This window comes from Gnatocerus cornutus, chromosome 5 (genome assembly GCF_029298725.1).
Source record: "Gnatocerus cornutus isolate USDA-ARS CGAHR chromosome 5, icGnaCorn1.1, whole genome shotgun sequence".
Lineage (NCBI taxonomy): Eukaryota > Metazoa > Arthropoda > Insecta > Coleoptera > Tenebrionidae > Gnatocerus > Gnatocerus cornutus.
The window spans coordinates 16789494-16815972 of NC_142237.1; the positions used below are offsets into that span (position 1 = coordinate 16789494).

General features: G+C 37.0%; 1 protein-coding gene across 1 annotated transcript in view; it reads left to right on the forward strand.

Moving 5' to 3' along the window:
- The window catches only part of LOC148175194 (homeotic protein spalt-major-like), a 149741-nt gene continuing 123262 nt past the window's right edge, over positions 1 to 26479 (forward strand). Inside the window, exon 1 of the mRNA XM_088036152.1 lies at positions 1 to 14. The gene's annotated coding sequence lies outside the window, so the exon portion shown is untranslated. The remainder of the gene's footprint in view (positions 15 to 26479) is intronic.

Genomic DNA, 26479 nt, shown 5'->3' on the forward strand with positions numbered 1-26479 from the left:
TTCCTTCGATTATGGTAAGTCCCAGTGAATACATCTACCATTGTTCTGTAGTACACCCGACGCCCGCCACCGCTGTTATGAACGCCGTCCAATGACGATATACAATATGATATGAGACTCACGTGTGTATTGATCGTTGCGCCGACGCCACCGACGCTTTCTACGACGCTGCCCGACCAACCGCCGGCCAATATTATTTCATATTTGAGCTCTATTGGCGACGTGGGGTGCTCCAGTGGCCAATCCAAGGCGACTTATGATATTTCATAAGTTACAGATATGATTGGTGGGCACCGCCCCCTTTGTAATAAACTGGCGTCGAGGCGCCATACTGAACACGCTCTTAATTCCACAAAGTTATTAATTAAAAGCACCCGGAAGAAGTCGACTTTTGAAAACGGAAAAGGTTAAAAATAAGGACAAAGATCAACCTTTATAAGAAAAATTTTCTTTCAAGTACAAACATTTTATTTCCTTTCCTGCTGTTACGTGCTTGTAATAAACGTAAGTAAACTTGTCGAAACCACTTAACATCTCCTTCGGCCAGCACCTTTGGGTCCCAAAGGAGATGACAAAGCTAGAGAAAAATGGACTGCTTTAGATACGATGTCCAGTCAAAGGAATTGTTCGAGATGGACTGGATCTACGATGTTGATATTGCATTTCTCATTCTTTATAATGCAACAGGAGAATGTCCTGTTGGAATCGAATTGTCACAGGACCGTAACAACATTATTTACGAGAGTTTTGAGTTAAAGTTTTAAAAGTTTTACTAGCAGAGAGTTCAACGATTTTTGTAAAACATTCCGATAAACTATAGAGCAATGCTAAAACTATCATAAATAGAAATTTCTGGTTTTGATGTAATTTTTTCTATGGGCGAGACCATCGTACGCTAATTCTGTAAATATCCACCAATAAAATAATTTAACTTTTAGTAGAAAAATTAAAATAATAATGTATTTGTTGCTAAAAATGGTGGATGCGCTGGGTCGAATTAAATTATTCTTTACTTGGTTTTATTATGGTACTTTTATTTAGACATAGAGCAAAAATAGGAATAGCTTTATAAAAAATGCACAAAAATGAATACAAATCTGAAATTAACTTCTACATATTTAAATCATTGAAAAATGGTGGATGCGCCGGACGTATTATTTTTATTTTTCTGTGGTTATTCAGTGAATTTCGAAGAACCTGTGAGATAAATGTAAATGGTAAGACGTCTTGCATCTAAGACAAGTTGGGGTTCACGTACACTTTGGTCAGGTTTCTCTTTGTCGCTGCGGATCTCCACAATCCGGTCCTGGCTAGTGTAGGGTGTTGGGTGCGAGTCCATTCCCTATCACCCCTGGGAAAGCGATGCGTGTGTGCACTGCCAAGTGTTTGCTCAAAGATGTTATTGATTTTCAAGTTGTGCGGGCGCTGTCCTGTCCAGCAGCTTCGGCCAGGCTCCATCAGCGCGCTAAATTGAAATCTTTCAGATGTGTGCCGCTGTGAGGCTTTGTGTCGCCCCAAGCTCTGTACTCCCAACTCCCTGTCCTCACTCCTCACTCCCAACAGTAAATATCGTTTCTCTTCCATAATGAGGTCCGGCGCTGTCCAGCCGATTGCGCGCGCGCGCTTCTCGCGACTTCAGACGCAAAAATTCAATATTAATATCGGTGGGTGCGAGAGTCGGGGCGGAGTGAAGAAGTCCGCATTGCGCCACGTTCGCCAATGGCAAGACGGCCGACCCCGCGAGCTATGAATATGATGGATTTATGGAAGTAATAAGCACCCCAGCGGCCATTGGCTGAGGATGCTGCGCGGGGTTTGGGAGATAAGGGCCGACAGCTCTAGGTGTTGTTGCTCGGAAGCCGCTCTGGGTACGCAGATGACGAGGGTCGGTCGCACTTAAGCTTGGAAATGAAGAGTCTAAATAAAAAGACTTAAAAAATATGAAATTTCTGCTCGTTTTTCGTTTTAATTTACGAATATCCTTCTATAAGCCTCATCCTCCTGTTGCCTTTTAATTATCCTAATGCGATTTCAACGCCTCTCGCGGGAAAAATCGAATCAAAACCAACACACTTCAACCCCAAAATAACATTCGCTCCCACATTTTTAATTACACCAATTTGTCCGAAATGACGGAGCTTGTTTAAAACAGGTGGAAATTTTATTATGGAAAAAGTTCCTCTGGGTCCCGTCTCGTGACGATTTGTGTCGCACGAAAGTGTCTTTAGAAGACTCCAATTCTTGATTATTGTTGATTAGGAGAGGTCTAGCGGTAGAACCGCCGATATCGTCCTCTGATTTGCATACCGTCGGGCTACCTGCGGAAGACCGCGGCCCAATTGCCTCATGTCAAAGACGGCGTTCATTCGACCGGAAGTAAGGAACTCCTCGTTTTCCGCTAGGACTGCTTTGTTCCGTCCGCATGATCTGCATACCGACGCTCACCCATCAGTTTGAGAAAATATACTCGGAGGAGAACAAAAACATGAAGAAAAGATATTAATCTAATCAATCAGAAGTGGAGAATAAATGATTTTGAGGAGTTTTAAAAATGGTGGATGCGCCGGGCAGGGTAATAATTACTGCTAGGATAGGTAGAATAATTCGTCAATTTGCCGCTTGGTCTCAGTCTAAGAAATAAAACATAGCCGGAATAGGTAAATATTGTATAAAGTATAAACTTTGTCGAGAGTTTGAAAGAGAAGTAAGTGTTTTCTCGAGCAAGAGTTTTGCGATTTTAGTGGTATGTTTTCCTAGGGAATATGCAGTCGTCGTCCGGTTGGATTATTTAAGACGACAGTGCTATGCCCCGCAGATTCCTAGCAAATCTCATCCTCTAAGCTTTCTTTGTCATTCTACATACTATCGTATTTACCTTTCTCTCAACGTCGTCCTGTACGTAGCTTCGGGCTAAACGAACTAAGAACGAAGTTTTAGGGATTTCAGAAAGCTTGCGATAAAAGTTTAGCACTGGACATCGTCTATAGTATTGACCAAACGAAGACTAGAATTAAATCATTCACCCCGGAGGGAAAAAACTTTCTCTGAGATATAATTTCGTTTTCGGAGAACAGTGGGATTTTCATTTGTACCTGATGTGGTACATCAAAGAGCAGCCCTTGTGAAGGTAAATTAATCCTGTCAGATGCAGGGTGTGCATCAGCCAACGTGCACGAGTGGAATTCATGATTTTATTAATAGATGGCGTATCGAATAAACATCTGTGATTTGTAAACGTGTTCTTCAGACCGTCAGTTCCAGGTTTTCAATTTTTAAGCGCAGTTCAATTACTTTTGATCGACAGTTTTACCAAGTTTGCTTTAGGTAATGAAACGCGGAGAGAACTAAAAAGTCGACACAATTGCTGCATCTACAATAATTAAAACCCTTCGATACAACTAATGAGAGTGTAAAAAATGAGGAGGGGGAGATGTATATTGCAGGATTTGAAGTCGAAGTTTTTCTCGAGCGCGTCAGCGAAGGAGAAGAGGTGAAGGCTGTAGATGGTGGTCCAGGTGGGGGAGGCCGCTATTGTATATATTTCTTCCTCGCCCTTGCCCCACTCGGAAGAAAAGCACTTTCATAAATCTGGTGCGAGATATATGTGCTCACAATTTCCGGGATCCGGCCATTAAGCTGCGCCCGGAGCGAGAGCGGAGCGGTGTTAGATCCACCATTTCCCGTCTACTTTATTTGCTGTTTGATTTTGTCTATATAATATTTAAACTCGAAGCAGAGACGGACAATTCCGAGAGGCACATCCATTTCTCGACGGTCCATTGCGCCACGTCCAACTCTAATTCTCTACGAAACAAAGAAAACAAGAAAATCCGCCGAGAACTCTGCGTAGATTGAAAACGGGAGAAAAATGACCGCTGTCCAGCGCCTCATTCCGTTAAAGGAAAACTTATCAAAGTTTGATGGCCGCGCCTCGAGATATACCGCCGGCACATCCTGGAAACTCAACTTTCTTGATAAAAGAACAAATAACTGAAACAAAAGTTTGATTCAGAGCCTGCAAACACCTGGTTGTATTAAACTCGGACTTTTTTACGACGTTTACATTTCTTTATCGCTTTCCATCACCTTTCATCTTCAATAATCGAATTAAATCTTTATGATTCCGGGTTTTACTACTCGACTAAGATTTATCTCGTATACACCTTTTTCTAAACTTTTGTTTACCATAAATCTAATCGTGTACACAATTGCGGTTTACTTCTCGTTTATAATGTAAAAATTCTCTTTTTTTGTTATCTCTTGCTCTTTTCCTCCACTGCAAACCAAAGAAAATTAGCTCTTCACGAGAGACTTCTCCGGTTAATCTTTGTAGATGATACGTGTTGGTACTTCCAACGCGTGGCCGGTTACCAGAAATTGAATTTTACCAGATAAGAATGGCAGTCCGGGAGTTCTCTCAAAGACTTTTCGAGAACGGATATTGACAGCCAGAACAATTGAACGCTCGCAAAATGAGATAAAGGAAACAAATACAGAAGGTGAAGTAGGCGGTAGAAGTAAAGGGGATACAGGAGCGAGGTCAGGGGTCGAAGTGCGGCCACGCCGACCCACACTCAAGTTCAAACATAAACACGTGTGTCTGACCGTTCCCCGTCCAAAAGGAACTTAATTATCGCAAACACCACTGTGATCGGGGATTTTGTTACAAATACTTTTTATAACGACAAATTAAGAGGAATACTGGGAAAATCGATAATTTCTACACTGTTTTCCGCGAAAAACTTACTGGGCAAATTTCACTTATTTAGTACAAACTAGGAATCTCTTACTTTAATTTTTATCATTTTTTGGAGATGATGTGCCTAATTAAGTCTTCTAGAATATCAAGATCACGTTTTTAAAAACTCGCTGAAATTCGGGATGCAAAACATAATTTTTAGAGGCAGAATATTCAAAACATTGCAAAAAAAAATTGAGCAACCAGTTGCTTTATTAGATAGCCTTTGAGCAGTCTTACAGGTGTAGCAAGATCGTCATTCATGCACCATTTTCATGCCATAATTACCATATGCCTGAGGGCAATTTTTAAATATTTACTAACAAAATGCTACATCTTCATTTTTCCTGCAGATACTATTAAGCTACTTCATTATAACTTAATGTCTTTCATTATTTTATTTTACGATTACTTCCTAGTGCTAGTGCTAGAATTGCTAGTGAAGCCATCCATCTATTCATCAAACTTGATATGAATCTATTACAGAAATCTAACTTATCTCTGTTGATTCGCTAAATTCGTTGCAGGAAATATGACTACAACTGATAATTATTTTTTAACTTTATGTTTATCTGAATCCTTTAGTTTCTAAAGAATGTCTTATCGGAAATACGAAATAAAATGCTGCACAATTCCACTTTTTTATTCCAAATCTCTACGTTTATATTACAACTGCAAATATTTTTAGCTTGTTTTGAATGTTATTTATGCAACTGCAAAAAAGAAAAAAGGCAAGAGTTATTTTAAAAGCTACAATTTGTAATTGTTCGCTCTTATTTTAAAGCTAGATTTCAACATTGTATGTAGTTGCAATTTTTTTTTCTATTTTAGAAGAGATCATTTGCGTTGGCACTCGAATTTTTAAGTTCAATTCTTTAATTATAAAGCACAATTAAAGCTTATTTTCACAGGTCAAGGGCTAAAAAATTTGCAATTTGAAATTTCCTGATAGTGTCTTTGTTTTTCGTACACCTCATACTTTCTGCCAACTGATTTTATCTCTTGGAGACTAAGATCCTTCCAATCAATCGATAGAAAGAGTTTCTGATCATTCTCAGAACGTAAGTGTGGGGCAGCTAATGAGGACCTGGAAGTCTGCAGAGGACGTCCATCGGTGTAATTATCATTTCTGTGCGAAGTGTGAGCATCGGGCATAATCTAATAATTGGGAGTAATTCGAGAGTGCGACTGTCAATAGCAGTTATATATCGATTGGGTGGAACATTTGTCATAGTGTGGTGGGTGCCGAGACCGGGACTGGCCACCGGTCAGTGAGGGGCCTCGGGGGGAAGTCGGGGGTCCGTCGGAGCGCAAGGGGAAACTCTCTGATCAATACCCAGGTCTACCGCCGGAGTGCCAACAAAGCAACTATAACGGATTCTGGACTATTGTTCATCAGGAGATAAAATGAGAAAATGGATTTTCTCTCCATTCCTCTCGTCTTGTTTCGTTTCGCTGTTTTATATGCTTCTTCTCCGTAACGGTCCTTCATGTGCTATAAAAAGTAATGGAAACATGTCTCGTGATTAAAGAGAGAGTATGATTCTCATTAACAAAAGTCAGTGTACAAATGAAAAAGAGTGATTATTAAAATGTATGTCTTGAAATGTTATTAGCATATTGACAAGTTTTTGAGAGCTCCTTGAGATTTTAAGAACGCTTCAACATTTCCGAATTAAAATATTTACATCTCATCGCTGTTGATTACATTTCCAATTCTGAAATTAATTTTCTCCGAGTAAAATGCAAAATCACAAGCAATCTCGAGTTCTAAAAACGAAATTATTTCTCCCCATTCACTTTGTCTCCGGTCGGAGGCGAATCCAAATACTCAATCATTCATGGAAATGACGGATTTTAATGTTACAAAGTTTTAATTCTCCAGAAGAGGGTGGATGTCATTGGAAATATCTCCACATTTCCATTTAAATGTATTCAGGAGTTGGCCTGGTCGCCTTTCAGATGTCGAAATTACTCGGCTTTTTATATCTCCGTCGAGAACAGTATCAAAAGTTAATTTGTGGTAAAATCTGAGGGACTGCCTCTATTTACTCTCTAATGATGGAAATGCGCACTTCTTTTCTTTCGTTTACGTTTTATATTTATGGATGTTCTTTTAAATTAAACATGAAACGGACTCCAACTGCAGTTTGATGCCTTGTTTATTTTCTTTCCCTACTTACCAGTTCTCTGACAACTGCCACTGCCTACAACTCATTCCGGCTTTCTAAATCCTTTACAACAACAGCAGAATTAACCCAAGAACCATCTCAATCAGGATCTATGTTTTATAAACATCATCAAAATAACGGAGATATTTTTACTTACGTGGTTTTGTCACATAAGAAAGACAATAATTTACCTTTTTAGACAGTCCAAAGACTTTATGCACTTAATCTTTAGTTTTCTTTTAGGAAAGAGTGATTCCTAAAAATGCGGCGTTTAATATCACGAACAAAAATAGATTATTTAAATGTCGATTTACTCGTTCAGTAGTTAAACTTCAGCTATACCAAGTAATCATGGCTTCTTGCCAGATACTTGCACAATGTCATTGTTACGATGTAATTTTCTTAAAACCCATTGAAAATAGATTTTAAAAACAAATCAAACCGTTTCGTTTTGAAATATGTCTACCTACACCTAGAATCATTAAATTCGATTCCATTCTGCTTTGTTCGCAAAAATTTTGGCAAACCGAGAAAAATTTAATAAGTTGAACCCTTCTCGACTTCCTCCTCCAGTGTATGCTTGGTCAATTCGCGTAGTTATTAGTGTGTAAGCCGAGAGATTAAGCAATAACTCGATGGGGAGTCGTAAAACAGGGAGAGAAGTTGACCAGTGGTCAGCATCAAATTCTGCAGGAATATCAGTTACAGTTTTGAGGTTCGGATTTACACCGCTCTGGTTGTCTCTATTCAATAAACGTTCAGAAACAAGGAGAGTGGAAGGACGTGACGTAGAAATAATAGAAAATTCCGGAAATAAAAGAACAATGCACCCTTAATTCCTGTGCCTTTTGCAGTCGAGCACAGATGTTGGAAATTTATATTATTCATTACGTTTCTCTGTTTGAAATAGCTGTTCCTCCTCCTACTTTAGAAAATATTTCCGACTCCCCCGCAATAATGTTTTTGTATTGTTTACGTTAGGGTTTGATTTAGATAGATTTTAATTTCTATTTTAATCCGAACGTGTGAACATCTGCACCTATTGATAGAAGCCATGCTCATAACAATACAATGTTGACTTAAGAGATTATATCTCGTAAAGCGTAAACCTATTTTCTTTGTTCATATAAATATTCAGGCGCCGAAGTAAAATATTTACGATTAGCATTCCTAGAATCAAAATTAATGTGGCCGTATAACTACGATATCGATTTGTTTATTTCACGAACAAAGCGCCTATAAAAGGAAAGCCGAAAACTCCGATGAGATGGAAATTTATGTTGACAGTTCCAACCAACAGGTCACTCCTCCTGTCACATTTTTGACAAAGTGGGTATTTTTTGATTCTTACATAAAACATGAGATCGTGCCGATGTTGCATGATATAGTAATTGACCTGATTAAAGGGATCATTCGACCATTTCGATAAAAATACAAAATTCAAATATCCCCCGTCAAACACGTCACATCGACCACTCAACGGAGACAGCTTGCGTGTTTAATGATGCGGTCGAACTTTTCATACGGAAATGGCATTGAAGGCTTACAACTTTAATAAATAATTTCCATCCCTTTCGGTCACCGAATACTGAAATTATCTGTAATAATCCAACAAGGGAAATAAACCAAACGATGAATTAACAAACACACATATACTATGGTGGACACAGAATCTTGGAAAGTACTTTCCTGTCATTTCAAAAAGTCTCGATGTAATCCTAGCTTTATTGTCATTATGATTGACGTTAATACAAATGTCAAACAAATTTTGAAAACGTATTTCTGCTATATGCCACCAATAACAATTGATGTCCCGCCACAAGGAAGCCAGAATTGGTTTTGCGCTACAACACTTGGTCATGGGCGAAGAGTTTAGGAGTCGAGTGGTTTTATTATTGCTAAAATGTCATAATGACAATTGAATCAAAAATTAAAAGTTTGGATATGAACAAACGTCCTCCGTAAAGCCCGGTTTAGAAACTTTGACAATCAAAGGACAATTCTGTCCAAGATTCTGTGTCCACCATTGTAGGAGAGCCTTTTCATTCTTTCTGACTTTCTTTTTTGACTATTTCAAATCGATTCTTTTTTTTTGAGTGCCTGTCTGATTTTTTTTTAATTTCCTATAATTCTGTGAATTAATAAAAAATTTCATATTCACATGTTCAGAAATACAAAAAAAACAGATTTTTTTTCGATATGTACAAGTTGGCCCACCTAAGACTTTTGATTTTAACACAATTTAAATCGAAGTGTATTGAATACAAATAATTAAAAAAGTTCAAATTCGAATAACAAAAAAAGTTTCAAATTTTGTAACATGAATAATCTGTAATGTAAAATAAATCTGTAAATTTTAAACATTAGTTTAAAAAAAAAACGGATAGATTTTTTTTCCTGCCATTGGTCAGTGTATTTAAACAGTTCAACATTAATTAAAATACATTAAAAAGTAACAAAACATAGAATTAAAAGAAGATTCATAATTAAAAAATGCCGTTAAAATTTGCACCTTTCGATTCATGATTGAATGAAGTTAATATATGAATTCGTCTGGAATCTCCGTATCTAAAAATTCGAATGCGTCGTCTCGAAACGAAATAACATTTTATATGCTTGAGTTTTCTTAGCAATTGCTGGTTTAATTTAATATCCCTCTTCGTCTGTACTTGGAATGGTGGATGAAACCGTCGCTTGGAAATAGGAGCCTTATAATGTTTGTGTCACAATTATTAAGATTTCGTTTTCATCGCTGTGTTTACCTGCATTCCCGAGAAACGCGCCTTGGAAATTATTACAGCTCAAGTGGCTTTGGCTCAAATGAATTTACTTTATAGGCGAGAATTTCATTTTAGAGATATTAAATTGTTATAAGGGGAAACTCCAACTCGTTATATAGTCGGTATTAATGCGTAATTGCTTCAGCTGAAACACAATTTTGACGGTTTCGTCTCTGAAGCATTACGCCCTCGTTCTAAAATTTATTAAATTAATCCCACTTGCGTCAGAAACAGCTGAATAATAAAGAAAAAGAAAAAAGGCGTGGATGCAACAAAATAGAAATAAAAATCAACATTTTAACTCCACAACTGCCATATTCACGTTAAAAAGACAGTTAGCGTTGGAATAACTTTTCTTTCTTGTTTCGGTGTAATTGTGAAATGAGAAGAGTGCAGACGATGAGGACGTTAGACTACAGCTTAAACGGACAATAAAAGTGCAGAACGTTCATCAATCTTAATGAAGAATCGATTGCCATACAAGGACGATTTGTTACAGTCCCATAAACTCTGCGTGTGTATGGAATCATAAACAAACATCCGACTTTTCTTGTTTTCCTACAAAAGAATTATGGATGTTGTTGATGGAAAGTGGTGGAAATTTCCTGGCTATCCATTTCATTTAGAAATGATGTGATTAGTTAGGATTTTCCACTAGAAAGGACAACACCTGATCCGGGAGATTGCAGGCATGAAATCCACACGGTCATTTCACACCCCGCTGCCATTTGCGTGGATGATAACACCACCGACATCTAATCTAATAACCAATTCTGACCAGTAAATCGCCTGAGACTTGATTATACCGCAACGATGGTCGATGAAAAAGGGAATAACCAGAAATCTAATTGAAAACCTAAATTGCGTAAAAGATGTAGCGTGAAAAAGTACCATATGCACCACAAAAACTCCTTTTAACTGTGTAGAAAATATTCATCAGCCACAAATATTATGATGCCGAGCCTTTTAATAATGTAAATGTAGCCGTGTAATCGAAAGTAACAATCTACAAGTATTTTAATCGAGTTCTTGGGCACTGGTTTTACTCCTCTTGTTGTTTCTTGAAGAATGGGTTGCATATGCTCATGCTCCACCTGCTGTAAAAGTACCCGGACGCAGGTTGTCGCTTGTTGTTCTTTTTATTTATCACAGTTTATGAATAATTCAGTAAATTTGAATATTTTTAGTTAAGATTGTTAAGTAAAGTGGTTTATTTAATTTACAAATTCTATGCAACTTTATAAATACGGGAGAACTTGAATTCCTAAGAAATCATTATCAATTAAAAAATTAAAGTATGTTTATGCGCCAGTAATCGAAAACCGTAATAATTAATGTTACATTAATTGAAAACCTGTTATTTTATAGTTTATTTGTTAATTGTTTTCCATAGACATTTTACAACGTAAACATACGTATAGCTGTCAATATAATTTTTAATTATCTTGTCTACATAATTGATGTGAAAGATAAATAAAAACATTCTTTAAATTATTTATTTAATTTTTTCAAATTCTTAATAAAAAAATGTATAGTAAACTTCATTTTTCAACTTCAGTGCTGCAAATTATCTAAATAAAATTTGTTGAGTTACAATTGCAGATCATAGAGAAACAAATTAATTTGTGGTGCCACGGGTGTGACGAGTACAAATTAAATGTATTGTTTTTAATAACATTTTTCTATATTTCTGTGAATAACAAAACTCTGATTCCTTCTCCTTTAGTACACATATATGAACTATACGCAGACATTTTAAGCCTTTTTGCAATTAAAAAAAACCAATTAAATTGTGCACTGTATGTTTTAGAAAACTGTAACGGGTGACATACATTTGTAACGGGCGTGACAAAGCAAAACTTTAATAAACGTTACAAAAAAAAGCTAAAAAATGAGAATAATATAGAAGAAAGACTAATTTTATTAATGCTTGTAACATTTTGAACAAAGAAAAAATTTTACACAGACGGAAGCGCCCAATGCCCCGAGTTTCCGTTTCACAAATTGGTAGAGTGTAGGTACTTATATCCGCTAGACATACCACCCTAAACTAACTTTTTTATGGACAAAATATGAGATATTTTGTTAGATATTTGGTATTTCTTGAATATTTTTACTTAATTTATTCAAATATTTTGACTTTAAATTCATCAGTTTACAAAATATTTATGCAGAATTGTTTACTGCCTTTCTGTAAACGATACGTTTAATTGTGCCTCCCATACCGTCCACAGCTTCTTTACGATGTGAGCATTATAACAGAAGTTGTTAAGACTCAGTGTATGTTTGGACCTTAAATTATCAAATTTGGAAAGTCCGATCTAACAATTGTCACACCCGTGACATTTTTTTCCAGTATTCCACTAACATATATTTTTACTATAATTAGTGCAAAAACTACATTATTAATTTGTTACTTGTATACAAGTTTTTAATTTTTAACTCCACAGATTTCAACCAGTTTTGCCAACTTTTGTTAAAATATTGTCACGGGTGTGAAAAATTTTCTTATAAAAGTTTTAATTCAAAAACAAATTATGAAATTACTTGTTTATGCATTCAGGATCTGATGTGATGAGTAAATAAATATAAATAAAAAAAATAAGTGAAGTTAAGTGAAAAATTTAAAAATTAAAGTTGATGAACGGAAAAAAGAAGGTGGTTATTTAAAGTATCAAGTAGCAAACAATCCAAACATTCATAGTTTTGGTTAATTTAAGATTTATATATTTAATTTTTAACAAAATTATGTTTCTGCAAAATGTTTAAGTTTTTAATGTGTCAGGTTCAGTTCGCGTGGAACTGCTGTAGGTATACTAATATCATCCTCTTTAGGTGGAAAACTTTTACCTATCATTCAGTTTTTGATGGAGAAAAACCATTTTCACCAAGAGTATGAAGACGATGAAAATTGTGCACCCTCAGACATCACAAAGCCAGCAAAAATAACTACACTTAATTTATTTCCTGCAAAATCTTGGAAGAAATACGAATTGACTTACAAAGCGTTGATGGATTGTCGTGTCTCAAACAGCATAAGTTCATTTTCGGAAAACATGCTTCAAATAAATTTGTTTGCATTTATATAAGTAGAAAAAGTATAGTATTACACTAGTGATTATTGGCCATTTTACACTCAATGATTAGCCCACTTGTCGTTCCGTAAAAAATAACCAATTTTCACAATCGTGTAATAATGTAGGTATACAAGGTACTAATGCTCAACTTGCTTAAGTTTATGGACGATCAATCAGTCGCATTGAATATTGATCATATCGATGTTATAGTAGTTAACAACTACCTAGAACAGATGTTATAAATGCATGCATTGTAAATCCGTGTGGCCACGTTTCTTTTATTCCATGTAATCCGACTTCTGATATTATCCAGTGTTCGTATCTTTTCATTCTTAATTCTAATCGCTTTCCCTGCTTTATGACGTAGTAAAACGACGCGTCTCGTTCCCTAATGACGAGCGTTTTGGGGGTGCAAGACCGAGATGACGGATGGATGAGCTGACACAGGGTTAATTTGAAACAGGAACCAGATAAATGTAGTTAATATAATAAAACCTCTCCCTCGTCTCTCACTTCTGAATAATTCGGCACTTTGTCAAAGATGTGCTCATCGGGGCGATAATAACGCGGTGTGGATCGGTCGCGTTAGTGGCTGCAAAGGCGACTTTGGCGCAGATGGAACATACATTTATCATTATTAGCATCAAGAGTGGGGCGAACGATCATATTTTCTACTTTACATTGACAGGGGGCAGGCCCTAAGACGCCGCGGCCCTGAGACGCTTCTGTAAAAACCAATAGCGTGCAGCGAGGGGAAGGTTGAAATTAATAATCAACAAAAATAAAAGTTAAATCGGAGAGGAAGGTGCGCCAATGATTCTTTCTCAGGAGATGAGTGAACATCCATCACCGGAGGCTTCCAGCATTTATTCTCCGCGATGATGGAAGTGAAGCTTCTACAACATCCCTGATAAGAGACGGCAAAAAAGTCGAGCTGGATGTCTCGAGATACTTTATGTATAAAAGAAACGCGCAGACGAGGAATCTCCTCAGATCGCGCAAAAGCTTCACATTTATAACTAACCTCATCCATCTTCTTCTGCCGGGGGAAACTCAAATGCAGCTCAATTTGTCAGAAAATCTAATGCTTCAGTTTCTTCCATCTCTAGCGATGGCAATGCCAATGAAGGAGAATCGAAGGAAATGCATGCACCGAACGATACGTCTACTTTCAACGATTCGCCAAATTTCAATAAATCCCATTCGAAGCTTCTATTTTTCATTATACCTTCCCATTTCTGTTTGGTTTTTTTCCTGATCAAAATTCTCCTCCACTTGTTTTGACAGTTTTACTGTTGACGCATTTTTTCTTCCCCGATTTCAATTAGACTAGAAACAATGAAATCAAGGACATCAACCATCTAACAGCCCTCAAGTGAAGGGCGATATTGCCTAGTCTCCACATTGCACCGATATATTTTATAAGCGATGTTCGGCGTGTAACATCAGCCGCTATTTGTACTGCTGGGTCGAGACAAGCGCCATAAATTAGGAGATATCTAATAAAGTCGCACGGATTTATCGGCCCGTTGCTCAGATAAATTCCAATCACCCTCTCTATGCAAATGCCTTTATTGCAATCACGACGGCAAAAGTCATAGTCATATACACCAACCAAAGCTTGCCTTAAACTGATTCACGAATTACATATTAAATCTGAACTCTTTGCTACAAGACCAAATTGACATTAAAAAAGCGTCAAAGGATTTTCACGTGGGTATTGTTTTCCAATAGTAAACGAGATGTGGATGTTAGGTAAGCGAGCAATATGAGCGAGAGGTCTTTTGACATGCTAATAATATCCTTGTCCGATTGGTACGCGGGGGTCTCGGGGGGTGCGGCCGTTCCTAATCAAGCTTGCAATGAGACGTTCCCCATGAATATTTACCAGCTAATTCAGTATTGCTTCGAGATAATGACAGTGTCTGATCAGCATCGCAGGATCGGTCTGCAATCTAAAGCTGATTATGCCGCCCCCGCGTCGCCAAATCCGGTCAGCGGTATGAAGAGATTAAAGTGGTAGATTTGCGAAATGCCCACATGAAAGTAGCCCTTAGAATTTTTAGGATGGGGCGTTCATTTGGCGCCTTTTAGTGAAAATATTTGAATTCAATGCGGAATCAAACTGAAGCGGCACATTATCGCAAAACTTTTGTAGGATGGAGACAGCGTCAAAGTCTAGAAAAGGAAATAAAGCGAGCTGAATATACAGTGGGTATTTTGGAGTGATTTTTAGAAAAAAACTTTCGAAGGGTTTTTAAAAATTTTAATTTGAATATCCATAAAATTGTAGTTTTTCTGGTCTAAATGGAAGATCATAAATCAAAATTATGCAGCAACTGTTAAAAAAGTTGTTGGTCGAGGTTTTTATAATTTAAATAAATTTGAAAACGTTATCGCATCAATTTAGATAACTTCTTCGCCACATATTAAATTTTCGAAAAACTGATGATTTATCGGTTACTGCCTGCTACCACATTGTACGGGATTTTAACTTTAACAGATTGGAGAGTATTTGTGTTCAATAGTTACTTTTTGTGTCCCAGAACATTCTGAACAATATTTTTAGATTTCTACGCTTTAATTTTTTTTATGGTTCACAAGCAAATTAAGAACTCTCATCATCGAGAAGTTTCTGGGCTCCGTCAGCATTAAACTGACTTTAAAACTTAATATGTGCGTATAAATTACGATTTTGTACGTGACGGCATGTATTTTTTAATGAAATCGTTCAAAAATAACAAAAACTTTTTAATGTTTTTTGTCCTGGAACAATTTTAAACGATAAAATATAATAAAGCGTTTGTCAACGCGTTAAAATGATAAGATTTCAGGCTTTTCAATATTGCATTAAAATAAAATAATTGTTGAGTTATGTGCAAAGCTACACATGAAAATGACAAAAAACAGTTTTTTTTTTGGGACATGAGATCAGTTTTTCAAAAATACCTTAGGAAGTACTAATTCTAGAAATGAGTCTTTTAGATCCTTGGAAAATTTATTAAATTGGTTTTTCAAAACACTGTCGAGCACCATAACTTTGCAAGTTTTCAAGAAAAAGTGATGAAAATAATTTTTTGTATTAAAACCTAAAAAAAGATCTTTGAATTCAGACCTGATAGAAAAAAAGAATTTTAGATTCGGAAGCAGGGCTATTCCACTTTGGAAACGACTTTGAACTTCTTGAGTAAAAATTTCGTGCAAAATTTGTTTACCTACTAGTTTTAGTAATTTAAGGATTTAATTTAAGGAATTTTTTTCCGATTGTTAAAATCGTTAGTAAAATTAAATGTTTAAATCAAGTACATATGAGTTTATTATATTACATAAATAATATAAAAATTCACCAACCAATTTTCAAAATAACTAAACACTACCAAAAAATAAGGAGATTTTTACCAAAAGTAGTAGATGCGCTATTTCGTCAAACAAACTTTTAACTTATGTGAAGATTTTTTGTATATTTGAGGTGTTCCACCAAATTATGAAATAAATTTACTAAAGAATTCAAGAGTCCAAGTTAAATTCTATCAGTTTTTTTAAAACGAACGAAAAATCTTTAATCAAACACCAACTGGTGGTAAAGATTTTTAATTTAATTATTTTTAGATTTATTTTATAAATACAATACCAACTTTTTACTATAAAATTCCGTAATTTTGGTAATTTTAACGTCAAGACAATCAAAATTGAAGTAGTTTTATTTTTTTAAATAGGTAACTATATTCTTATTTTCGTTCAAGGAGTAGGAAGACACTTTTACAGAAACTGAAAGCACTGAAAAAAGATCAAGCAAATTTTATTTTTTTTCTAAACTCCTACAAACATTTACACGGTAAAAATTTTTTTACAAACGTCACAAAAAGTCACTATTTTTTAGTCACACTTTTAGACAGTAAAGTAAGCAATTTTGTTATAATTAATGAAAATCGCTCGATAACATGGATACACTTTTGCTGCCTAGGCAGAAAAAGTACTTTTTGTGACGGTTACTATTTGAAACTTGCACGATCTTAACTTAACTTAACTTAACTATTTGAAACCAATTTTTTTCACAGTAAATGTCATCAATGACAACTACATGCACAGCCATCCATGTTTATAGTTCTATTTGCGTTCACTCATTGTCGATCGTGAAAATGAATCTAACGTTTGGAGAAAAAGTAATATTTGTTATTTGACTGAAAAGTGGCTTTGCAGTCTCGCAATTTTCCGTACGCTCGGCTACGCTACGCTTCGCCTTGCTACTGCAATTTAATTGCTCGACCAAAAGTACCATTTTTCTGCCGTGTAACAAAATCTACTATTATTCCAAGATTTCATTATTTTTAAAAAGTATTTTACATTTTAAAATCATGTGATGTAATCCCACACCATTAACGCATGCGATTCTACATTTTTACTTTTCTCTCTTGTAGGGTTTCGGACCTCTAAATTCATAAATAATATGTAGTTTTTAGGTTATAAAGATCTTCTAAGTGGGTATGTATGAAAGATTAAAAGATTAAGCTTACATAATTAAGTTTCTTCGCGTTTTTTAAAGTTATAATTTGTGTTATAAATTAAAAAAAATACACAGAAAATTGTAGAAACTCCATGAAATTTAAATATTTTGTAAGATAGCAGATAGAAAAACATGAGTTCTTATAAGATTCTTGAAAAGTGTGATAATTTGAGAAAATTCTGGACACATTATTTCAGATTCTACTTTTTGTGGTGCGGGGCGGTTAAAAAGTTTACAGAATTGATATAGACCACGCTCATCAAATCCCACAAGAATAAAACTTCATTAATTTATTTCTTCTATTCGCTGTTTTTCAATTTAATTCCACATAAGTCCATGTGGTGTCCACGAGATGACGCCGCAAGTCTTGCAACTTACAAGGCTTGCGAATCTTTACACGTGTTTTTAATTATAACAAATTAACGTATTAAGAAATATTATTTTGATAAACTAAAAATATATTTTTTTTAAATGTAAGTGTTAGGTAATAAATAAAATGTATTTTTTATAATATGAAATGATTGATTATTCCATTCTTTTGAAACGTTGATATCCAGCAATTAAACTGTCGGTCTTTTACAAACAACTGTTATTACAAGTATGACAACAATAGTATTTCTCATTGAGGGGTTCCGGAATTGATTGTCTCGGATTAATTGTGAGGCATAACTGCGGAAGATTAATCAATGGTCACCTAGTCGTAATTCCTGCTATGGCCGTGCACTAAACAAGCTGCAGGCAGACTTATATTGCCGCTATTAATTTGGAGGCGAAGCGAGGGACCAGCTCAGCACTCATACCTTATGTCTCTAACTGTATCACCGTGAAATAAATAGCGCACAATGCATTAATTACAACAACGTGGTGTGAGGGTCCGTTCGTCCATCCTTGTGTATGTATGAGCTATACTGGGGTAGATGCGAACGCCATATATTACGCTCAGCGGACGTGCAGAGTATTAAAAACGAAGCACGTTCTAGTTCGGACTGGAGATGACCGGATGCGATTTTACGATACCGGAGCTAGAATGCGAAAAGTAACGGCGAGTTTAAACTGAACGGAAGAAGGGCTAAAGTAGTGCTAAAAGAGCGCTGAATAATGGAAGTGATGGAAAAAGTGTTTTTAAAGGAACTGCTTGTATCTAAGTATTACATGTACCTAGTAGGAAAGAAGCGATAGAATTTATAAATATTGTCGCCAAAAAAAGGTGATTTTTAATTTGATTGTGTAGTTTCATCTGTGAAAGGTACGTTGACCGTGAGTCTTCAACCTCATCTTCCCTTTATGGTCTTGGATAGCACATCTCAGTTTCACATTATTGTGAGAATTTATAGATATAGTCGGTATAGTGGAATAATTTTGAATTTTTTGTGTTTGTGAGGTTTCTATTGTGTTAAGTTGTGTGTTTTTATTTGTATAGAACAATAATGGTGGATGCGCTGGGTGCAGTTTGAACAGAGGCATCCGGGCGCCTTCGAAGGGTCAAGCTTGGATGATTTGTAGCCCGCAGAGCGCAGTACGGCCGCGCAGAGAAATGGACTGTCCACTTTGGACAGCTACGGCGTCTTTCCCCGCGGCCCGGAATATTGACGAGTGTTCCGGAGCTGCCGGACCACCGGAACCCCTCATCCCGGAATTTATATGATGTTCTCCCAGCGCCCAGTATTGGTCGACGTCGGCATCCAATAACCGGCGCCATTCCTGTCAAACTGAAAGAAACCGCACCGATAAAACATGACATACTGAAATGGACAACCGGAATCCATAACTCAGCCAGCCCGGTTTCATATTGGGCTTTTCTTCATTTCCAAGTTGGGAAAGTCCCTTGGTGGTATTGGGAATTTGATTTTTCTTTGCTCGGTGATTCTTTTGCTCAGGCGGGGGCTTTTCACAAGGAGATGATCTGAATTATGCATCCAAAGCCCATCACAATGAGATTTCCCCTACGGTATAGCCTCGTTAAATGTTAACGTCGATTGTAAAACTCGCCAGTTATAAATCTTCCGACCTAAATTATATTTGTCCGGAAACTTGTTTTATGTTTTTCCATTTCACATAAAGTGGATCACTTCATAATTAATGAGAACATCGACGAACTAAATTCGCTTTTGGATTTCTTAGCGTTCTGATAAATTTAACCTGGGAATTTTGCCCCAAAAAGCTTAAACGAATTATACTCAAAATATATATCCTCCACAACCCTAAATACCATTTTTCATTTTTAATTTATATAAAAATATATTCTAGTAGTACCATTTTTGATCATGTTTGTCATTTTTTAAATGAATATTTTATGAGATAACATGATCAAATATTTTTAGAAGAATGAAACGAAAATTGGATGACATTTGGCGCATCCACCATTTTTCGAGTAGTGTTTTTTTTTGGGGTTTGTAGCCACTCAATGCCCTCATATTTCTGAATATCTAAATTTTAAGAATTGAGTTTCATTTTGGCTTCAAAAATTTGAAATCTCATCAATTCGCTAAAAAAATTTCATTTTTATTAAGGCGTCAAATACAATTTTGAATTCTTGTCAATTTGAAAGTGTTCTTTCGACTGGTTCTACGTTTAACCGATCGTGGCAAGTTTTTTTGTTTCAAAGATTCTTTGAATATTTGAAGAAGTAAGCTCTGTTTTGGGAATTTTACGATGATTTTCATTATGAAAGATATTTAGGGAAATTGGCAAATGCCAAAAAGTGTACTTTTTGGTTACATTCGAAACAAACAGAGATAGTTCCTTGGCAGTTGTTTGTAAAAATTTGATTTTTTTATATGTATTTCGTCGAAAAATTTAAATTGTTTTAGTGTTAAAAGCGATAATAAATGTAAAAATAGTTCAATGCGTTAAAATTTAATGCCAGTTTGTCATGATGTTTAAGGCAAGCTTTAAATAGATACAAATTATCATCAACTCTTTCGAACGTGGACATAAATTTTTCCCTTCGATTCATTAAAAATTCTCCCCAAAACTCTTTTAATAAAACAATCATCCGTGCCATTAACTAAATTTTAAATGAATGTACATGATTCCTGTCGAGTTCCCTAATAGTCAATTATGCATAGATAATGGCTCTGCTTATACATAAACATAAGCAGCGTAGCAGGCATAAAGCAAATGACATGAATTAAGCATTATATCAATTTTGTGCCTGACGGCCCAGATAAAGTGACAGAAGGTCAAATGACATTGCCGGAGACAGCGAAGGGAAATCCACCCCTATATCAACACAAGCGGGGATAATTTCACTGCTGTGTGAGCTGAATCTTCTCTCTAAACATTCCTCATTATTTAGTAATTAATAAAAATGTTCAACAAACTTTTATCACCACGTGTGCTTGAAACTTTAACATTATTGATCAGTGTTTTGTTTGCAAAAGTTTAAAACTCCAAGCTTCAAAAGTTACCACATCAATCCATATAATATCTCACTGAAACGTATTCTCAATGCGTTCTAAAAATTCCAAAACTGTCAAAGTTTTTCAATCTTGGAAATAATAACTCGTGAAACTTCGAGGACATTTAAATTCAAAAGTTCTATAAAACCGTTTTATTTTCCAATATTAAAGCGTGCATGCACCACGATGCCATATCAATAAAGTTGCGGAACAAAAATCCGCTATATTCGCAATTCGACATAAATTTTGTAGGATGTTTACAAAATCAATTAGCGTGTGCTGTAAAATATGCATGATTCGTGGCTATTATCATGACGTTTTGATTTAAAAATTTTGAATAACATCGTTACGAATGAATTGATGCAATCAGAAATTGATGGTCGGATAAAATTGGAAAAGTTTCACGTTTATGGAGTGATTCCAAATCAAATTGCTATTACAAGGTAAAGCATGCAGACATGTAATCATAACACGGTGTTTACTTATTGATATCTAGACTATAGCGTGACCGGAAACGAAAACTTGACGTCAAACAACCATATTGACAGATGTCACGCTACCCTGATACCACCCCGATTATGCTTTTCATTCTACACAATTACCAAACACGTGCCAATTATAAAATAATAGTGCTGATTTTTTTTTAGTGTTGTTTGATCGATTTTCATTCGGGGTGGTAATTAACGAATTTTATCTACAAGTAGGAAATCAATGTTCGGTAAAGAGGATGATAGTATGCATACAGCGACATTTTGAAGTACCCCACGGGTGATATTCTCTAAGGGGTTGTCCCCCTTTATGTATAAATGTATAAATTCTCGATGCATGATGTGACAAGAAACAGAGATTTTGTAGCACGCATTTATCGGGATCAATGACAACCGGTCAATTTTGCAGTGATTTTTGGAAATGTGTTGTAAAAAAGGATTGTATTTTTGTTCCCCCAAACAATGACCGTTATAATAACTCCCGAGCTACGTAAATCCATGCATCCATCTCTGCCAGTAGCTTATTTCTGACGAACGTAAGAGGAACGTTGACCGAACAAATTTATTGCCTGCTTTATTACTTTTTATTCGAGAATTTCATTGTACGTATGCAAATAAAACATTCAAATGCGTCTCGGAATCACAATCTATTGTTTCAAGATCGCCTAAATAAATGGCAGCTCCGCTCAGGGGCTATGTTGAACGATCCCGTCGTAATGCAATATTGATTTAAAGAATTCACTCCAGTACGGAGTTCGGAGACAAAAAACAACAACTCGTGTAATGCATTATCGCTATGTTTTAGCGTTGGCTAATATTATTTTTAGCGAACAAACGCAAAGAGAAAAAGAAATACTTCACATTGTTTTGATGCCAAGCTTTTAAAACTCCACCGCTGACTTCTGTTTTCCAGAATTACTTATGACGCTTCGGGGCACTCGTCTTGAACTGGCGTCTCATGAAATTGGATAAATGGATTCAAATATTTCATTTCAAGTGTCTCTCTAGCACAAAGTTATAGGTGCATGGCTTTGAGCTTTATATAACGCGGCATTAAAATGGAGGAGACTTGCGAAAAATGCTTCAAATTTCAAAAGAAAATATTCTACTAAAACATTTGTCAAAACCCAAAACTGTAGTATCAAACTTGATAACAATTAAATTTGAGATCCACAAGCAGCAACTGAGACTTGCTAGTTCTCTAACCGTGGAAATAGATTTTATTCGTAAAAATAAAACGTATGTCTATCAACACTCGCTGAAAGATGACCAGAAGATGTAAAAATATAATTAGTATTTAAAGAACAAGGAGCCACTCAAATCGTAGCAATAAATAAAAGTTGTTCTGTAACATCGAATCAATTTAACGTATTCAGACTGTGCATTTAGAATATCTATTTCCGTAGCATTCATTTAGCCTCAATATTTATAAGCGCAGTTGAACTCATACATAGAAGAACGCTTTATAATCCCCACGCACTAAACTAGATGGATAACACACACCATTTACTCTCTTCTCGACCCAAAACAGCCCGAAAAATAACCAGCCATTGTTGATGGCTACATTTTATTAGGGCAGCCATATGGAATACTGATTTGCTTGGCTATGATAAAAGGTTCAATTGACTCCCGCTTTCACAATATTGCCAAAACATGTCATTTATTAAGTGTCGCTGGTTTATTGATAAAGTGCATTAGAAAATTAACTGAAGGTTAGACGCTGGGATAAATATTTCTTTACCTGTACGAATAACATGAAAATTTTATAAAATATTATAATCTAACGGTTCTCGAGCAACAATAGCATTCATTTAATCATTATGAAGAGATTAAGCGACATTCAACGTTTGAATGTGTCCGTACAGGCATGAAATATTCCTGGGGGCGCAGGGTCGCAGTGTAAACACGCACGAGGGTAACTACCCGCTATTATTATGATAACGCGACCACCAATCGGAGACATTCTTCCACACGGATGCGCTCATCCCGTCAGGGAGCCATATTGCCATTATTAAAATGTCCTTTCTTTAGGGATTAAAAATTCGTCCTGTTTGCACTGAGTGCGTAATCGTGTCAATTCGAATTGTATCCCTTTTATTAAAAATCAAAACATTTGTTGGGACAGTACGAGAAACTGGTGAATGAGTCAGTCGGTCGCACCGAGATCGTCGAGCCGCGAAATGGAACCAGATGGAGCAAACAGTCGCAGCTGGGGCCGCCGTTATCCGATCTCCACGAAGCGGTGTCACTTACATCTCAATACTCCCTAACCGCTTCCTTGTTTACACGCGCGACATCCAAGCAATTAAAACATCCAGAACCGCGAGCAGGGTTTTTTCAGCGAGTTCCTGAGGGATTCCAATGGCCATTTGCAAGGATGATGGATGCGGAGTTGGTCAAAGGGATGCACCAGGATGCTCACTGCAAGCTATGGTGCTGTGTGTACAAAGTGACTACAAACTATTTTACTGCAGATGTTAGTGTACTTTAGTTACCTCAAAATATGTTCTTAAAACTTCACTTTAACCAGGACGGATTAAGTGATTTCTGCGGCAATTACTTACCTCCTTTGACAGAGGTAAAAAATGCAATAGTTTAATAGAACTGCCGTATTTTCCTTCATTTTCCTACAAATTAGCACCATCCAGCAGCTACCATAATCCTAATTAACCATTCCCAGTCCTCGTCACGTCTAGTTTCGCCTCTATGCAAACATCATCAGCAGCTTGGAGATGATCTTCGGACGAAGTTGTCATTTATGTCACGAGCGAGTTTCTGATTGCGTGGAGGCCATCATGCTGGACACGTTCGCCTCGAACTGCATCAGTATCAGCGATGAGAAAGTCTTTCTCCATATTTTGACCGAAACCGCGACGATCGATTACAAGCTTTGCTGTACGAATACGACGTCTTCCATCATGAAAATTAATGTTCCCCAAAGTATAATTTGTGGAGACGACTCGACTCGGCCCGCCTTGACGTAGTGCTGTATTGCAACGACGCTCCAGTGACTATAATATGCCCCTTAATTGTCTCGAAATGAGAAATTCGTTTCCAAGTTATAATTGGATACGCGCCACCCAACCCCACCACGTCTCGATGTCTTGCAAAGGCCTTACATATTTCTTGCTGTGTATCGTAATTTAACTTTACTTTAACCACTCTCAGAGGACCGCAGTATTGACATTTGGACTTGAAACACCGGAAATTTACCTACATAAATTATATTACCTCAAAATCAAGACAAGGCTCTTCGAGTTGACGAATTTTTTATGGAAACTTAGAATGATTTATGTATGGATAGGCAAAGATTTAAGTGGATTTTCAGCCCGAGCCCTTGTACATTTTGTGAAATCTGTATTGTTTCGCTAGCAATATACGTATACGTGACGGCGCTACTCATAAGGCAGGTTGCTTTTCTTCGTCGGAGAGGAGAGTATGTTTCGCTGACGCAGCTCGCAGGGATTGGAACAAGGCGCAGAGTAATAAAATAACAAACAGAGAGAGATGAGACCGCGCCCCATCCTGATAAAACATCACCACCTCGCGGCTTATATTGCGGGGTGGTAGTGGTGGTGGCGGCGGTGGTGGTAAGCATCACTTGCCCCACACACCAACGAACGATAGCCCTTCAGCACTGTACGGCTACTTTCATCTCTTTGCTTTTCTGCTCGGATGAACGCCATCAATGACTATTGTGCGTCCAGTGAGACTACTGCTTCTCACTGCTTTCCAGTAAAAGAAAATATTTGGCCATCTCCAAGTTCCATTTGTCTCAGAGGATTATTAAACACACGGACATTCCAATTCCAAGATGCAACTCTTCTTGGCCAATTCCTTTTATAGCTGACTTAAGTGAACGTTACTTGCACGACAAAGACCTGTGTTTTATTATACTCGTACCTGTTGTTTAACACTAAAAGAAATGCTAATTCGCCAATGATAAAATATTCCGCTCACTGAGACGGCCGACATTGAGACGTAAAAAATTTATTATTATACAAAAAAAATATTTCAAGCTTTCTTTGTGTACTGAACACTGGAAAAAGGGCCAAATCAAGAAAATGGCATCTTAGAAGCAGACCTCGACGTGCATCTATCTGAGTAAATTCGTTTAACGTTTTTAAAACACAGTTGGAAGCTAATAGAGTTTCGTGATGATAGCCCCCAAGTTGTGTTCACCCCCAGCATCTTAGATGCTCCTCCTCCAACTCAAACCGAAATCTGTCCCTTTAATCATGAATGTGTGGTATAGAAATCGCTTGACCACGATGCCGCTCGTCATAGCTTTGGCGGCAAAGGACGCGCAAGAAGCGTATCGACAGCGAGGCCGCTTGAGATTGCGTGATGGCCGCCAGAGCAATACTACCGCCGTCGGCCCGCCGCCCCCGCTCTACCTGCTGACCGGCCCTGCCCAGTGCCCGCCGTCTCCATGACGACCACCTCGTCATTAAAGCATCGCCTTATCATAACCGCGCCACCGACCCCGGCCATCTTTGGTGACCGCCGCCCCCTTAGGGCGCAAGTCGTTCAGATATGAACATTTGTCATCTGCACTTGAGGTGGAGGCTGAGAGGCCCTTCTTTCTCCAAAAAGGACCACCACGAGAAGAGGATTTAATTAAGTGGAAGAGCAAGCAAAGAGATGATTTTTATTTAAAGGGGGTTAGTTTTGAGTATAAATCAAAATTGTTTTTTTGTTAGGGGGATATCTTGTATCTTAAGAATGTGAATTTTGAAGCTTAAATTTAATACTGTTGCGGTTTGTAAGAATATCTTCACTTATCGTTCTGACAAGTAATTTTTCGTCGAGGTCACAGCAGATAGATTTATGCCCGAAATTAGCACGGTGTGGCTTTAATGGTGTTGGGTTATGAGGGACCAGACCATTTATCATCACAGTCGCGAAGTAGGATTCGGTGTACGTCATTTATATTCTGTGTTGGTTGAATGGGGCGGCGGTGACGGTTCAAAGCCGACCGGCACCTGAACATTCATAAGTGATTTGGAAAAGGCAAGTTGACTGCATCCACACAATGCCGCCACTCATTTATATCCGCACGAGCCAACATATAGCAATTCATTATGAAAGTGTCGGTGCAAAGAAGTCGATGGAAGCACGACTTAATCTTGAGTTAAAGTGTTAAAGCCATTCCAAGCAAAGTTGCAGGGGATTATCAGTGAAAATCGTCGCCGTGGGCACCATACGCGAAATCGTCGCTGGCGCGACGAACGAATATCGAGTTGGAATGTATGCTCAACTTAACCCGACACTGATGGCGACGATAAACATCCGTCGGTTCGCAACAGGTAACGCCACG